The 17,048-nt window shown below is 40.2% G+C and overlaps 1 long non-coding RNA gene across 1 annotated transcript; it reads right to left on the bottom strand.

The window, feature by feature from the left end:
* Nucleotides 1-811: 811 nt before the first annotated feature.
* On the bottom strand, nt 812-14,085 carry LOC309368497. Its single transcript, XR_014167789.1, has 2 exons — nt 13,954-14,085; nt 812-1,318 (listed from the first exon to the last, which is right to left on the bottom strand). It is a non-coding gene; the product is annotated as an uncharacterized lncRNA (long non-coding RNA).
* Between the last annotated feature and the right edge of the window lie 2,963 nt (nt 14,086-17,048).

Below are 17,048 nucleotides of genomic sequence, written 5' to 3' on the forward strand. Positions count from 1 at the left end.
GAAACGTCGCCTAGACACCCCAACTTTTACACGGGAAGATACCCGTGAAAATCTACGAAAGCAATATATATATATATATATATGCAGGCTCGGGGCATATTGGTTAATAGCCTTGGGGTTGCTTGCTTCCCTTTTCTGTCCCTTCAATGCATGACTTTGCTTGCTTTCTCGAATTCACTAGGGTTATTTGATCAAACTGGCATATGCTCTGCTATACTTGCTCTATGCTACTGAAAAATATTGGATGGGATTATTAGGTTTGATCTGGGGGCTGGTGATTACATCAGCTAGATAGAAATCAACTAAGCCTGTCTATTTCCAGATTCTTCTAGGTCCATTTTTTTCTGTTCAGTAGGTCCACCACTGGTAAGAAGATGCATCAAGGGAAATGCATTACTGTGTGTGGTCTCTGAAGAATGAAGGAGGCATTTGTGCCATCATGTACAGTTAAGCACAGTTAATGCTGCTAACCCTTGAACTGGAAATTCACAAGCAGCCCAAAAGCAACCAAGCTTGCTGGCTTTCTTGTTCAAAGTTCCTTCATGACACTGCCTGTATTTCCTGAGCCTATAGGCAACGACTGACTTGTTCCAGATTATTATTATTTTTTAAAAATGTGATTAATAGCAGTGAAAGCTAACTGCAGCAACTTAGCAAGATGTGAGCTTCCTAGAAACAAACATATTGGGCAGGGGAAGCAGAATGGCGAGAACACTGTGACAACACTACAAAATATTTTTTAAAGGGAGACAGTACCAGAGAGAGAGGAGAGGAGGGAGGGAATCGAAACAGGAGATCAAGAGCTCGGAGCTTGGAGGTAAATCAAAGCTTTATAATGCAGGATAAATGCTGAAGAGGTTTTCAGGGAGAGGGAAGTGTTGCTGCTGGAGCACATGATCTACTGTAGCCCTTTGCACTTTTATATTCAGATTATTGCTCGCAGCAAGTTCTGCTGGCTTCTGAGCTTTTCCTTTTGTCTCTGGGATGATTATAAAGACAGATATTCCCTCTAGGTGTTCTCTTGCTCTCTGCCTCACTGTTTCCCTCCTGCACTTGCTGCTGTTCTTCCTGCCTCTCTCATTATTTGCTGAGGCTTTCAAGTGCTCCACGACAGGATCCTCAGAACAAAAGGCTGTCATTACATTTATCCCTATTTATCCTCCTCCAATTTAAAATGAATGTGGGTCTCCTACTGAAATCGGCAGCATGAAGATTCATCTTGGTTGTTGCCTTCACCCTTCCTTTGCTTCAGTCACTTTGAATGCTGCAGCAGTTTCATCCGTTAGATTTATCAGCAACCTAATCAACCAGTAACTATCTAGTATAAAATACAAATATGTTTCTGTTAGGTTTCTGCCAACAAACCTAAGGCATGTTAGAGCTAGAAAAACACACACAGAGAGACCTGTTGCTTATTACTTTCAAATCCCTGTCATGGATGCAATGGCAAATTAGGCATCTGTCTCTGAAGATAAGGATGGGGAAGAATTATACATGGGATCTTTGCTGGTGTTTGGTTTGTGCCTCCCTTTCATCTTATATTGCTTTCAGAAGTCACACCTTGCATTGGCAGGTACCTGTACATTTAACTAATGTAAGTAACAAATTTCTTCTAGTTGCTACCAAATTTTGAGGTAAATTTGAAGAACCCTGGTCAAATGAAACATTTGAGGAAAGTAAAAAAGTGATTTTGATAAGACTACTGAATTTTTTTTCAGGAGTATCTGCACATTCCTGATAACTTTTTGGAGATGCCACTTGAATGTGTGCAGAAATTACTGAACACTATACTGGGCAATCCAGGAGGAAGCAGGTATTTCAATGCTCCTGCAAAAAGCTGAAAGCTGCTAATCATCAGTGCTAATCAGTCACCCATTCTGGTTCTACAAAGCAAAGGTCAATAGATTACACACACACACACACACACACAGAGAGAGAGAGAGAGAGAGAGAGAGAGAGAATGTGTACAATATTAAAAGTGTAGACTTATAAGGAACTAAATAAAACATTGGGGAAAGGGTTAAAAAAAACTTATCACATGTGATTCCAATTTGCATGCAAGATCATTTGGGCCAGAATGATAGCTTCCGATGAGAAATTCAGTAGTGGTGAAACATTCCTACTCCCCGCCCCACTCCCATGCAAGCTCTGTTCAAAAACAATTGTTATCAATGCAGGAACTATCCTGTGTTTACGATGTTTCCTAAAACTCAAAGCATGACACCCATTCTCTCATCAGTTCTCATCACTTGATGTGTTAGCTTCCTTTGACTTTCAGTAATAGAAGCAGGGAGAAGATGCTGTCCAAAGAGAACAGTGTCTCACAGTGTATCCCGTATGGAGCAGCTGGAAGAGGAGGAAAGGGCAGAGGGTGAAGAAAAAGGTAGGGGGGGCTCTTCCAAGCTTTTGGACCCTTGGGAAACACAACAAAGCTGATGCCCCTGAAACTGGGTGTGGAGAGAGCAGCTGAATGGGACACAGCTCTGGACAGCCCGAGGAAGTACCATCCACCTTGGGCCTGCCCATAAAAAGGAAGTCTAGTGTGAGAGACTAGGATGTCCACTATTTCTAGGAACTCCTCCCATTGTGAGACTTCTATGGGTGAGCTAAAAATTCCATGGGACATTTCCTTTCTTCTTCTTTCCAACCCTCTAAATATCTCCCCAATCTGCCGCAGAAGAGGGAATAGAATTTCACTCACACAAAACTGGATTCCACCTTGTATTTCCCTCCATTTTAAATGAAGCTTAAAATGAAATGATAGTTATATGATGAATGAATCTTTGAAATAAAGTCTACAAATTGCTAAAATCTAATACAGAGCAGGAGTCACAGAAGACCCATAGCTCAATTGTCGAGAGCATGCTCTGCAATGCCAAATATCTCTACTTAGGGATGGATGGATCTGTCAATTTTGGTTTATATCTATTTCTTGTTTAACCAGTCTTAAATTCAGATTGTCCCATTTTTACATCAATTTACATAGGTTTTTTTTTTAATCTTGCATTGTTTTTACTTTGTTTCCCACAATATATGTTCTTTTTAATGCAGTTTTAAGGGTGGAGAAATGCATTACAAAATTTGGAGAAGTGAGAAGGAAAAGACAAAAAAAATGAGTACTCAGTGGAGCACAAAATCTGGAAGAATGATCTTTCCAATGTATTCTGATGTTCTGTTTCATTTCAGTCATGCCTTCTTGACATCACTATCCATATTTTTATTTTTACATGAACATGGCCATTGTGATTAATCAAAAACTAGAATAGTTGTTTTATGATGCCATATGATTCCTACATTGATATATTCTCAGTAAATGTGTCTCCTCTATATTGTCATTTATCCTTGTGAGTTGCCTCTTTTATGTCCTGCCCTCCAAAAGTGAAGGTTAAACCCAAACAGAAGCTGTATATTTCCATAGCTGGCACACACATCTATGAAGAACACACTAAGTTGTTGGCACACACTTTGTAGTTACAAAGAGCAGACTAAATATAATATAACTATAATTCCTATGTAGTGTTTTTATGTTGCAGTTCAATATGATCAAACAAATTTTAGCATGACATGGTGGTGAGGAAAATGGATTTTTTAAAAATGTGAGACATTGGCAAAATATGACGTTAAGCAATTTCAAACCATCATTGACTATAGTAAGCACAATGTAGTATTTTTCTTTTTCACTGCAACAGACAGCTGACTAATGTTAAGCTCGTGGTCTATTAAGACTCCTAGATCCTTTTCACATCTCTTTCCTCAAAGGAGATGACTGATCTCATTGCAGTGTGCTAAACACATTTCCTGATCCCCTTGAAAAAGGGTCTGGTGTCACTTCCGGAGGCGGCGCGAACGGCAATGGCTGCCCTCTTCTAACCGGGAGAGGGAAGCTCCGCTGAAAACGGGTCGTCCGCTGCGGCGAAGCGGAGACCCATTCAGGAAAACCACAGGCGGCAGAAGCCTGTGGTCCTGAGACCCGGCGGGCGCCAGGAGCAGCCCTCAAAACGTTGAAGGGACCCCGTAAGGGGCTCCGGATCGCGGAGGGGGTAGCGGCACTGTGGGTCGTTTCGCAATAACGGAGCGAAGCCGCGTTGCTGTTGTCGGTGAGCGCTGACCTTTCTTCTTGAAATTTCTGAATTCGGAAAGCAACAACCCGTGAGTAATATGGACCTTACAAATTTTTAGACCTTAAAAGACTGAATTTGGTTGAAAGCGGATTGACGATAAACAGGAAGTCCGTCTTCCGCTGACACTGAACTTGAAAAGCAAAGAGCTGGAGGAGTGGAGACTAAGAGCAACGTTTTAACTAACCGATCTGGCACCTATTTAAATTGTTTTTGGGTGGACTAAGGACTTTAAGTGACTGATTTTTGGACTTCTATTGGGGCAAGGATACCTTTCTTCTGTTGGACTATTGGATTATAATTTAAGTAAGAAACCCAGGCGCTGGAGCTGCCTGAGTAACTGAGCAGTCAGTCTGCAGATTTGGATACTTTGAATCTAAACTTTGAAACATTCTGAGGGAGTTTGAACTTGCTATTTTGAAACACCTGTTGGTATTCCAGTAAGCACTGTTAGAAACATTGTTTTGTTTTAAGCATCAACTCTGCTAAAATCTATCTTTGTGGAGGTCCCTGGACATTGAATTAGATTTATTAGTTTGACTGGATTTGATTCCTTCCCTAAAGACATTCTAAGCTCCCCCTAGAGGATTTTGGACTTAAAGCAGTGACATTGTTTTACTTTCTTTTAAAGATCAGGCAGGCTTTCTTCCAGGTAGACACATGTTTGCCAATACAAGGAACATTATTGACATATTGGAACTTTTGCAAACAGACATAAACACAAAAGCAGATTTAATTTTTATAGACACGGAGAAGGCCTTTGACAACATATCCTGGAAGTTTATGAAGGGGAATTTAAAAGAAATGGGAGTGGGACGGGGGTTCGAGAATGGGATTGATGCAATATATTCAGAACAAAAGGCTAAACTGATAGTTAACAATGTGGTTACAGAAGAGTTTAAAATTGAAAAAGGAACACGACAAGGCTGCCCGATTTCCCCGTTGTTATTTATTTCGGTTCTGGAGGTGCTCCTGAATATGATTAGAGGGGACCGGTTGGTGGAAGGGATCCAGGTCGGAGCGAAACAATATAAACTTAAAGCTTTTGCAGATGACCTAGTATTGACATTGCAGGAGCCAGAATCTAGTACGAAAAGAGTATTACAGCTGATTCAAGACTTTGGTCGGGTGGCGGGATTTAAGTTAAATAAACAGAAAACTAAGGTGTTGGGAAAAAAATTGACAGATACAGAGTCGGAACGGTTTCAGAGAGAGACAGAATTAATTGTGGTTAAGAAAGTGAAATACCTAGGGGTAAACATAACAGCAAAAAATCTGAGTTTATTTAAGGATAACTATGAAAAATGTTGGTCGGAAATTAAGAGAGACTTGGATAGTTGGTCAAAATTAAAACTTTCATTGCTAGGCCGAATAGCTGCCATTAAGATGAATGTATTGCCAAAAATGTTGTTTCTGTTTCAAACATTACAAATTGTAGACAAAACGGAGTGCTTCCGGAAGTGGCAGAGAGACATCTCTAAATTTGTCTGGCAGGGCAAAAAGCCCAGAATTAAGTTTAAGATACTAACGGCTAAAAGACCGTTTCTGCTGGCTAAAAGACTGGCTACTTCTTGAAGACACGGACGTACTGGATTTGGAAGGTTTTAACAATGCGTTTGGATGGCATGCATACTTATGGTATGATAAGGTTAAGATTAACAAGGCCTTCAAGAACCATATTGTCAGGAAAGCAGTGTTTAATGTCTGGATAAAATATAAAGACTTATTGGAAAATAAAACTCCGAGGTGGCTGTCACCCTTGGAAGCCAAGGCCCGAAAAAGACCCAATATGGAGGCCAATTGGCCAAAGTATTGGGAAATATTAGAAAGAGATGGAGACAATTGGAAACTGCAGAGTTTAGAGAAAATGAAAGAAAAAGTGCGAGACTGGTTACACTACGCTCAGATTAAAGAAGTGTTTAAAATTGATAAAAAGTTAGGATTCCAGGTGGAGAAATCGAAGTTGGAAACAGAACTGTTAGAACCTAAGACTAAAGTACTTTCAAAAATGTATAATTTGCTGCTGAAATGGAACACACGAGACGAAATGGTTAAATCGGCTATGATAAAGTGGGCACAGGATATTGGGCATAATATTATGTTTGAAGGCTGGGAAAGGTTGTGGACCACTGGGTTGAACTTCACTGCATGTAATGCTCTGAAGGAAAATGTAATGAAAATGATATATAGATGGTACATGACCCCAGTTAAATTGGCCAAAATATACCATGCGTCTGATAATAAATGTTGGAAATGTAAGGAAAATGAAGGAACATTCTTTCACCTCTGGTGGACTTGCCCTAGAGTGAAGGTATTCTGGGAAATGATATATAACGAGCTGAAAAAGGTGTTCAAGTATACCTTTACCAAGAAACCAGAGGCCTTCCTTCTGGGCATTGTCGGCCAGAATGTGTTAAAGAAGGACAGAACATTTTTTATGTACGCAACAACGGCAGCAAGGATACTCATCGCTAAGAATTGGAAAACTCAAGATTTGCCCACACTGGAAGAATGGCAGATGCAGCTGATGGACTATATGCAACTAGCTGAGATGACTGGCAGAATCCGAGACCTGGGAGAGGAGAGGGTTGAAGAAGACTGGAAGAAATTCAAGACTTATCTACAAAAGTATTGTAATTTGGCTGAATGTTAACAAGGATGCCAGAGGAGAAATAACTGTTTACCATTAAATTAGATTTGAGTTTAACGATAAGGGAAATAAGGAAAGAATATACTCCTTTTTGGAGAAAGGAATATACTGTATTTAAATGAATGGATTTAAGATTGTAAACAAAATGATAATTTGTTTGGAAACAATTTTATAACAATGTAAGTGGGAGCGGAAGACGTGAGGGAGTCCAAAGTAGTAATGAAAAGATGTTAAATAATCAAAGTTGTTTATTAATTATGCATTTGTATTAAAAAACCTTAATAAAAATTTATATGAAAAAAAAAGAAAAAGGGTCTCGTGTTTGGTTCAGAGTTAGAAATGTTGCCCATGCTCATCAACTTTCATTCCAATATTCGAGGCTTTAAAGCAGGCATCATATTGCAATGTATTTCATACAGGCAGGCAGGCATAGGCAGGCATTTTATTTGTAAGCGGCCTTTCCATCGTCAAAACCATGTCAAGGCGGCTTATAACATGAAAAAAAGTACATAATTACAAATATAATAAAAATAGTCATAAACATTCAATAAAACACATCAAAATGTATACAACTAAATTAACAATTTCCACATTAAATCATAATAAGATCTAAAAATAAAGATGCAAAAAATAATATCAATAGCAGCAACAAAGCCTGCCAACAAAACCACTAAGCAACACCCCAGCCCAAGAGTCTGTTCAACTCCCTCAGCTTTTGTAGCTGGAGTTAGTCAGGGCCCTGCCATCCCAGGTCAGGTGGAAAAAAGATGCAAGGCAGGGAACAGGTCTTCTGGGACTTACAACCAATATTTCCCCCTTTCCTCCTTCCTTTCAAAATATTCAGCAGTTACAAGGACTTGAAATTTGTTTGGTCACCAACATATTACAATGATCATTTGGCGTTGGCTTTTTTAAATGCTCAGTGAATATATCTGTTAAGCATACCTGAAATATAACATCAGAAATATATTGGGCAGACTACCTACTTTTTTTGTTTGTTGTACTGGTGCCAAACTTATTTGGTGGTCTTATTGACTATTTAAAATTGTTCAAGAGTTGCCAAGGTTTTGTCTTTCAAAGTATTGTTGTATGTAATGTTATGACACAAACACCGCCCTCAGTTAACTAAGGTAAAAATAGAACTCTATAAATGAACTGAAAATCAGAACTCCATTCCCAGGGAGACCTCTCTAGAACTTTCTCTGTTAGCCTTTTATGGAGCATTGAAGACTTGATTGATTAATTTGTCTTTGTCCTACCAGAGTGAATATTGCTTTTGAATATGGGTTTCAGTTGACCTCTCCTTGATTCTGCTTTTGTTTCTATCTGCTCATGTTTTTGCTCTATCACTTGTTTTAATTTGGAATTTCTCTCTTTGTGTAATTATTTGCATATTGCTTCTATTTTTCTTAATCAACTTCAAGACCAGTACCTGGAAAGGCAGGATATACATTTAATAAGAAAGTGAGTTGCATGTGTAGGTCCCTAGGCCACCCCTCAAATAACTTCACACATAACACGTAATTTTAGTTTTGGGTTTTTGGGCACTATTTTGGCCACAACTTTATTAAAATACAAAATCAGTGAGTGGTTGTTTAGACATTGGTTATGACTATCTGTCCCCCCACCTGGGACAGAACTGACATCCCGAGGTCCGATCGGTAGCCAGTAGAAGGGAAAGTCAAACTTGGGGGTCATTTGAGCTAAGCGTCGGACCCACGCCGCTCACCCCAACAGCTCCCCGAAAGCTTGCCGGCCCTGGTCCCATGACAGGGATTCCCATGACAGGGATTGGGCGGCCCTGGTCCCATGACAGGGATTGGACGAAATCGTGGCAAGCCCCAGGATTCCTTTAACTGAATTCCCTTCAGCGCAATAGGAGGGGCAGGCACAGCCTATTCTGACCCCTCCACCAGCAGCATATTATAACCAATGCCTAACCGCAACCTTACAAGTTGTGACGAATTGCTGAGTAGTAGGCAAAAACCAAATGACACAGCCAATCACCAAATGGCAAAATTCCTATTAGGGCCCTGCGCCAAGGCAGATGACCCCATGATAGGCAAAGCAAGGTCAACTGGAAAAGAGGGCGGGCGGGTGATCCGATGCACTCTGCAAAGAGAAAGAAACCAGAGTGCACCAATATTTAAAGACTATGGTCCCACCAGAAGACTCCCTGGAGAAGACCCTGATGTTGGGAAAGATGGAGGGCACAAGGAGAAGGGGACGGCAGAGGACGAGATGGTTGGATAGTGTTTTCGAGGTTACCAGCACGAGTTTGACCAAACTGTGGGAGGCAGTGGAGGGCAGAGGTGCCTGGCGTTCTCTGGTCCATGGGGTCACGAAGAGTCGGACACGACTAAACGACTAAACAACATGGTCCCACCCACCCAATTTGCAACATACAATTTGCCCCAGCAACCCGGTTATCCAATCACAATGCAAAGAGAAAGAGAAACCAGAGTGCACCAATATTTAAAGACTATGGTCCCACCAGAAGACTCCCTGGAGAAGACCCTGATGTTGGGAAAGATGGAGGGCACAAGGAGAAGGGGACGGCAGAGGACGAGATGGTTGGATAGTGTTTTCGAGGTTACCAGCATGAGTTTGACCAAACTGCGGGAGGCAGTGGAGGACAGAGGTGCCTGGCGTTCTCTGGTCCATGGGGTCACGAAGAGTCGGACACGACTAAACGACTAAACAACATGGTCCCACCCACCCAATTTGCAACATACAATTTGCCCCAGCAACCCGGTTATCCAATCACAATGCCAGGCAACAACTATTAACCTGCCTGGCAACAAGAGGCCTGGCCCGGTGGCCCACACCGCAACACGTGCTCTCATTTATTGGAGAACACGCTGTACATGATTTGTCAAAGGGGCATGATATTAGACACTTTGACTTCTTTTCCACAGTGGCTCTCCAGTGAAAATACTACATTGTAAATGAACTGGACTATTTTTCACAAGTAGAAAACATTAGTGGATGAATCATGGAAACAGGAAATAAAGTAACCACAATTCCATTCCAGATTCAAAACCATGCTTATCTTCTGTTGCAAAAACAGTCTCTTGTGGTACCTTAAAAAGGGACAAACTTCTGTTGGAGTGAGATTTTTTGAGTAAGCGATTGCTCCATTAGATTCAGTTACCAATGAAATACATCATTTGCAGATTTTTGTAAAAAGGTGATTTAGCATCATCATTTTCTTAAGATATTCTTCAAAGAGCGTTGCTCCGTTACCACAATTATATATGGCAGTTTAATTAAATTATATATTTCTCGAAAAGATATATTTCATAATTGAGCATGAACTTTTAAATATTTATGGCACAGCACTAGTTCAATGGGGATATATAAGGACAGAGTTGATCTCTCTACTTATTCCAAGAATGTTACCAGTTTGAAATCAAATGCTGCCTTAAAAAAAGTCAAACCAATGCTCTATCTAGTACACTAAAAAAAAGCCCACAGGTTATGCACATTTAACTTGTGAACATTCAGTTTTACACATGTGGCAGAAATAAAATTAAAATTAAAAGGGGATGGAAAGGAAGTGTGGTTTCAAGAGAAATGATGTTGGCAATCCCACCTGCCATTTAACCCAATGGGTTTTGACTATACACAGTTTAAGCTTTAGGGACAATCCGTAGAACAAAACCCTCATGTAAGTTGCAAGCTCCACCTGCTACTTTATATCTTTCAGTTGGAGATGTCAGGGAGTGAACCCAGAGCAAATATATATGTGCATTAAAAAGCACATACATATCCATTTGATCCCACTGAAAGTTAAACAAAAATAAAACCATAACAAAGATGAAATGGGACTATTTTCTGATGGTTGCCACACACGCACACACACACACACTAAAAAAACCCTCTTACATATTCCATTCTTCAGGTTTAGTTTTTGTTGTAATTAGATTGGTTGTAGCTGGCCACTTTTGCCTAACACGTTTATTGACTGTTGCCTGGATTTTTTTTAAAAGTCAGCAATCCAAGGATGCACAAATTGACTGGACTTATCAAAAATCATAGAACTGTAGAGTTGGAAGAAACCATGAAGATCATCTAGTCCATTGCAGGAATCTTTCACTCAACATGGGGCTCCAATTTACGACCCTGAGATGCTCTACTGATTAATCTATACCTCAGCACTGGAACCATTTGTAAGAGTAATGAATGTTTAAACCATAACTTGTGTAAAAAAATGTTTTTTTATTTTCTTTTATTTTTTAATCCTCTCATGAGCCAAAACCATAGACTCACTGATGATTAAAATGAAGGTGGCATGACCTCATCAGAAAACATTCTATCTGCCATGAAATGTGTGGCATTCCCTTTGGGTCAAGAAAATCTTTACACTAATATCATATATCCAACATCTTCCCTAAATGCTAAAAACACTCAGGGCCATAAGAATATAATTTACCCGTATTCTGAACTCTACTCAACAGTTAAACCTATGACCTATCTATGACAAAGACTATTCCAGTGGCAGTAACAGATGCCATTTTGTGGCTGTGGAGAAGAGGTCAAATCTATAAGCTACTTAAGTCCATCTCTATATATTGATTCTTTCAGGGCATACCCTACTTCCCATTTATAGAACATCCCCAGATTGGGCAATGTGTCACTTAAAAATTGTTCTCTGAAACGGGAGTTAGAAGGTTGCAAAAAGAATCATTCTCCATCCCTCACAGGCCACTCACAGAAAGAGTTCAGAAGTAATCCATATGATCTCTGTTCCCACTGAAAGGTTCAGAAAAGGGCAACCACAATGATTAAGGGGATACAGCAACTCCCAATGAGGAAAGGTTATGACATTTGGGGCTTTTTAGTTTAGAGAAAAGGCAAATAAGAGGAGACATGATAGAGAAGTATAAAATTATGCATGGTGTAGAGGAAGTGGGCAGAGAATTTTTTTTATCCTCTTATAACACTAGAACTCAGGGACATTCAATGAAGTAATGTTGGAAGACTTAGAACAGACAAAAGAAAGCACTTCTTCATACTGCACTTAGTTAAAGTGTCAAAATAAATAAATTAATTTAAAAAATTGTCCAGTAGCACCTTAGAGACCACCTAAGTTTGTTCTGGGTATAAGCTTTCATGTGCATGGACACTTCTTCAGATTACAGTGGTACCTCGGGTTACATACGCTTCAGGTTACATATGCTTCAGGTTACAGACTCTGCTAACCCAGAAATAGTACCTCGGGTTAAGAATTTTGCTGCAGGATGAGAACAGAAATCGGATGGCGGCGGCGCAGTGGCAGCAGGAGGCCCCATTAGCTAAAGTGGTGCTTCAGGTTAAGAACAGTTTCAGGTTAAGAATGGACCTCCGGAACGAATTAAGTACATAACCAGAGGTACCACTGTAGTTAAACTGTGGAACTCTCTCTGACAGGAGGCAGTGATGGCCACCAAATTGGATGGCTTCCAAAGAGGATTAGACAAATTCATGGCAATGAGGTGCTATCCATAGCGACTAGGCACAATGCCTTTGTTTTACCTCCACTTTCAGTCAATATACCTCTGAATTCCAGTTGCTGTTTTGTTTTTTAATATTTTAAATCATTTTTTCAATACAAACAACAACCACAAAAAAGCACAAGAAAAACCACAATAATAACACAATTTAACATTTCAGATTTGAGTACCTCTAACAATATTTCCCCACCTCTCTTCCCCCTATTTCCCTCCACTGTCCGCCTTATCGCTTAAATATTCCTTCCAGATTTCTTCATATTTATCCATTCTTAATTTGCGTTGACTTGCAATTTGTTTATATGAAGCTAGTCTGTCCATATTATCAATCCATGTGCTCAATGGAATCTTTTTGCGGCTCTTCCAATTCATCGAAACAAGTTTTTTTTTGCTTCTAATATGGCACAGTACATCCAATTTGTTTGACCCCTTGTAATCTCGTGGGGACACAGGTGTTGTGCTTGTGGGTTTCCCATAGAAATCTGATTGGCCTCTTCGAGAACTGGAAGCTGGACTAGATGGGCCTTTGTCCTGATCCATCAGGCTCTTATGTTCTTCCTGGGAGCTGAGCCCTTTTGGCCCCCTGAATATTTTGGGGGTGGGGGCCACCTCCCCCAATGTCCAAGAAGTGTTGAGGCAAAGCACGGAGCTAAATGCTTTTCCTGTGGAGGGGAAGGCGGGTCAAAGCAGCCTCCTGCCAGTGGCGGTGCCACGAGGAGGTGGAGGAGGGCAAACATCTTCAGTTCAAGACTACATGGGATTGGCAGAAATGACCGGCAGAATCCGAGACCAGGGAAGAGAGACGGCGGAAGAAGATTGGAAGAAATTTAAAGACTATCTTAGGAAACATTGCAAAATTAATGAATGCTAGCATGACGATGGTTTAGAAATTAATTGGTTTTCAGCTGAAAGGGTTATGTAAAAAGAAAAGAAAGGTTAGAAATTAACTGAAAATTAAGGGAGAGGATTTGCTGAACTAATAATTAGAAATTGGGATACAGAAAGGGGAGGTATGAGGCGGTCAGGGAAGTAAGTTTAAGAAAACAAGGGATTGAAATTATACTTGTTCTTTTTTGTTTGTGTATTGTTTGTTTTTTCTGTTTTGTTATCTGTGAAAATTTAATAAATATCTTATAAAAAAAAAACATCTTCAGTTCAAATAGGCCACAAATTTACTGTTTAGAGATATAAGTAGGCTTTGGCATACAGTGAGGGGGGGGGGAGTATTTGATCCCCTGCAAAATTTCTGGACTTATTCATCAGAAGGAAACAGGCAAATTTAGCAGAGGATCAAATACTCCCCCCCCTACTGTAGGCATTGGTTATATATCCTAAATCATCCAGCCTGACTGCTGGTTGCTTATTTTGCAGGGTTGATCCTGGGTTAAGGCTCTTCCTATGATGTACATCAAATAGGAGCACTCCCTCCAACACCACCATTCTGGGAACCTTTAACGGGGTACCTCCAATTCCCAGAAGCAGGTGTGGGTGGGCTCCCAACCCCCCCACCCCTTCCACCTAGACTAAGGATCTAACCCAATGCCTTATCTGCCAACAAGTTGTGACAATTGATATGAGGTAGGCAAAACCCTCAGAGAGGCCCAGTTTGTCTGCAGGCAAATTCATCTTTGTCCCTGAATACAGTGACCAAATATTCCCATAGCAAGATCTTAGGTAGGGCATCCTCTCTCACCTCCAAGCAGGACCATATGCTACATAGAGTGGGAGATGGGGAATCCAGCTCCAACTGAGCTTAGGAGTGCCCAGTGATTGGACCTGAGTGAAGACTAAGGGCTGAAGTCTTCACTCAGGTCTACCACTCAAGCCACACCCCCTTGCTTGCACACGATTGGTCCATTCAAATGCAGTTTCATGAGATGGGGATGCTTGCTTCCCATCCATCTGTTTCGGGCACACAATACTCCCCACAGCCTTGTAGATTACACAACAGACACACAACCCAATTGGGCATACCATTCCTTATGTTAAATCATCATATGTGTAGGCCTAATCATGTGGATATTTTCATCTTAGTATCAGCAGTCCACATGGAAGGGATATGCTAGTATGAAATGATCCAGGTGATCCACACAATGCTGATGTCCCTTACATTACTGGTGTGCGATGGGAGGTATGGGGGATCAGTTCTAACCAAATTATATAATATAACCTTTTCTTAAGATTATTATTATTATTCTTTTGCTAATTATGCATTTATATGTGAATTTTATATCCAACTTCTTTTACTAATGTTTTCTTTTGAAAGGTTAATTTTTTTTGTTAATTTTGCTGTGTTGTGTGCATTCTGCACTTGACCTCCTTTGTAATATTTTATTTTGAAATCTTTAAGATAATATGCTAGTCTCCTGTTAATTATCTTGCTTTGAATGCATACTTTATATCTGACTTTCTTCTGTAATGCTTTATTCTACATTGTTCCATTTTATACTTTAATGGAAGTTGTAAATGACTTTGAGATTTTTTCCCTGTAAAATTTAAAACAATATAGAAATGAAATGAAAAAAATAATAATAGCAATCCCGTCTATGCCTGAAAAATATCAAAGTAAATAGATTTTAGATGTGGACATTAATAGTCCTCCACCTTCTGACTTTGTTCCAATATCAACATGTCCTATACAGAATCAGGGTGTATCACTGTATGCAGTTGTGACATTTTCATTGATATCAGTATTATCTGGATTCTACCCTTCTCTAATTCAGCAAATATAGATTAAAGTGAAGCAGATTTTGAAGTTCTATTTGGGGACTTCTGGAAGTATTCTAACTTTGACTAATTGGGCAACTCTGCAGAGACACTTATTGATAAGAGTGTCTACTAGAAATTACATATCTGGAGAAGGAAAAGGCACTGGAAAGGATTCATGCACCTTACTAACTGACAAAAAAATTAGATGGTTCCTGTCTCATTCTGTTTGAGAAGGCATGCTACCCAACTGTACCCATTCCTTGGAAATGCTTAAGAGGAATATGGTGGTGGGCAGGTTCGCTGTGAGGTTTTCCATATCTCCTATGCATGTAGATGCAAGGAAATAATGATCACCACTGCCCAGCTCCTTCTCCTCTTCCTCCTACTAATTTTTTATCTGTACCCCACCCATCTGACTGGGTTGCCCCACCCACTCTGGGAGGCTTCCAACAGATATAAAAACATAATAAAACATTACACATTAAAAAGCTTCCCTTATGGGGCTGCCTTCAGATGTTAATCTGCCTTCAGAGAAAATTCACCTAGTTATTAATCTCCTTGATATCTGATGGGAGGGTGTTCCCCAGGGTGGGTACCATTGCCAAGAAGGCCCTCTCCCTGGTTCCCTGTAGCTTCACTTCTTGCAGTGAGGGACTGCCAGAAGGCCCTCGGTGCTAGATCTCAGTGTCTGGGCTGAACCATGGGTGTAAAGAAGCTCCTTCAGGTATACAAGGCTGAGGGCCTCTTTGGATAGCAAAGAAACAGCCGTCATCTTGATTACACCAACACAAACTCATTTTATGAACATAAGGAAGGATTTTTCAACTATCTCATTCAATATTTAAAAGGAATATAGGAAGCAGCCTGATACTGAGTAAGACCATTGGGTCCATCTATCCTGAATGGCAGTGGATTTCCAGGGTTTCAGAGAGACGACTTTACGAATCTTGGAGATGGCAGGGATTGAACCTGGGAACTCTGAATTCAAGGCAAATGTTCTACCACAGATCTACTGTCATCCCCCATTGTTTAATTCATGCTTTGTGGTTTCAAGATCCTTTGATACTGTATCCATTTCAATATAGTTCCTTTGCTAAGCATAGTAAATAACCTTTTGAGACATCAAGGTGAATAAAACATGAGCTTTCATATGAAAAAGTACCAGATACCATCGTAGAATCAAAGAAAGCAAGATAGCCATGATTCCAGTCTGTCTGAGTACAATTTCCAACCAGTACTTTGGCAGACACCATAGATGCCAGCCATATGTTTTGAATCATCTACTTTTTATCACATGTCAGATGTGCAGTGTAATGTTACTAGTCAGTGAAGTACAATGTGGATTGGAGTCACAGAAAAACAAGCATGGTAATAACATGTACATTTAGATCCGACAGCTGCTATCCATTTGGGGAACAAGCATCTTTTTATCATAAAATGAAAAAGCAAGGAACAGAATTTCAGGAAAATGGACCTAATATTATTGCCAGTGGCCTCCAGTTTACCACCTTTCAATTTTAAACTTTGGCCTTCAAAAGATTTCGGGCAGAAGACTTTACAATTCATGGTGTGTGTGTTTGTGTTCTAAACACAAAACAACCCATTGCTGATAACCTCCTCTCTCCTTTTAGATTTACACTTTTATTTTGGTGTGTAAAGGACACATCTAAAACATGCACACAAAATGTCAATAAAGGAAAATGTTTTAGAATAAAGCTGTGTTGACACCATACCTTTAAATAATCCTGGAAAGTGTAGTTTCTTAAAGAGTGTTGGGAATTGTAGCTCTGTAAGGGGTAAACTGGTTGGATGGTGTTCTTGAAGCTACCAGCATGAGTTTGATCAAACTGCAGGAGGCAGTGGAGGACAGAAGTGCCTGGCGTGCTCTGGTCCATGGGGTCACGAAGAGTCGGACATGACTAAATCACTAAACAACAACAAAGGGGTAAACTACAGTTTCCAGGTTTTTTGGGAAGAGACATGATTCGAATCTGCTATAAAGGTATTTCATTCCTTTTTAAGCGCCTTTGCTTTCTTAAGCACATCCATTTTATCCTTTGCCTAGGGGGTACATGACAC

This window comes from Podarcis melisellensis, assembly GCF_964234715.1.
Source record: "Podarcis melisellensis genome assembly, chromosome: 4".
Classification (NCBI taxonomy): domain Eukaryota; kingdom Metazoa; phylum Chordata; class Lepidosauria; order Squamata; family Lacertidae; genus Podarcis; species Podarcis melisellensis.